At 38.2% G+C, this 1,441-nt stretch overlaps 1 non-coding gene across 1 annotated transcript; it reads left to right on the forward strand.

Moving 5' to 3' along the window:
- Nucleotides 1-377: 377 nt before the first annotated feature.
- Nucleotides 378-484, forward strand: LOC120094973 (U6 spliceosomal RNA). The gene has a single exon (XR_005489639.1). It is a non-coding gene; the product is annotated as a U6 spliceosomal RNA (small nuclear RNA).
- Nucleotides 485-1,441: the final 957 nt, after the last annotated feature.

Consider the following 1,441-nt stretch of genomic DNA (forward strand, 5'->3'; position numbering starts at 1 on the left):
TCTAAGACACAGCTATGGATACCCTCATACCAGAAGACTCCTAGACACTGTTCAAGTGTGCCAGTCTTATGCCAACTTTACCTTTCTTTTCGTATAGAAAGTCCAGAATAGACCAAATTCATTTCCACTTCTGTCTTCTCAACAAGCCTACTGCTTCCTTGCACAACCTTTGAGGATTCTACAGGAACCGTAACGATAAACATTCTTTTCAATGACTTCAATACCTTCCTGACATCATTGAGTCACTTCAGTATGTTAAGACCTGGGCACTCAACAGTCTTGGATTCTAACTCAGCTTTATTCATATAAGGAAAATATAAGCTCTCAGCTTGTTTAAATCATTGGTGTTTCAGGCTTCTGTTATAAACAAACACTATGTGCTCGCTTCGGCAGCACATATACTAAAATTGGAACGATAGAGAGAATATTAGCATGGCCCCTGCGCAAGGATGACACGCAAATTCGTGAAGTGTTCCATATTTTTAGAAGTCATGAGCCAAATGGACTTAACGGATATTTATAGAACATTCTATCCTAAAGCAAAAGGATATACCTTCTTCTGAGCTCCTCATGGTAATTTCTCCAAAATTGACCATATAATTGGTCAAAAAACGGGCCTCAACAGGTACAGAAAGATAGAAATAATCCCATGCGTGCTATGAGACCACCACGGCCTAAAACTGGTCTTCAATAACAATAAGGGAAGAATGCCCACATACACGTGGAAATTGAACAATGCTCTACTCAATCATAACCTGGTCAAGGAAGAAATAAAGAAAGAAATTAAAGACTTTTTAGAATTTAATGAAAATGAAGGTACAACATACCCAAACTTATGGGACACAATGAAAGCTGTGCTAAGAGGAAAACTCATAGCGCTGAGTGCCTGCAGAAAGAAACAGGAAAGAGCATATGTCAGCAGCTTGACAGCACACCTAAAAGCTCTAGAACAAAAAGAAGCAAATACACCCAGGAGGAGTAGAAGGCAGGAAATAACGAAACTCAGAGCTGAAATCAACCAAGTAGAAACAAAAAGGACCATAGAAAGAATCAACAGAACCAAAAGTTGGTTCTTTGAGAAAATCAACAAGATAGATAAACCCTTAGCAAGACTAACGAGAGGACACAGACAGTGTGTCCAAATTAACAAAATCAGAAATGAAAAGGGAGACATAACTACAGATTCAGAGGAAATTCAAAAAATCATCAGATCTTACTATAAAAGCCTATATTCAACAAAACTTGAAAATCTACAGGAAATGGACAATTTCCTAGACAGATACCAGGAACTGAAATTAAATCAGGAACAGATAAACCAGTTAAACAACCCCATAACTCCTTAGAAAATAGAAGCAGTAATTAAAGGTCTCCCAACCAAAAGAGCCCAGGTACAGACGGGTTTAGTGCAGAATTCTATCTGACCTTCATAGAAGACCTCATA

This window comes from Rattus norvegicus, chromosome 9, assembly GCF_036323735.1.
Source record: "Rattus norvegicus strain BN/NHsdMcwi chromosome 9, GRCr8, whole genome shotgun sequence".
Classification (NCBI taxonomy): Eukaryota; Metazoa; Chordata; class Mammalia; order Rodentia; family Muridae; genus Rattus; species Rattus norvegicus.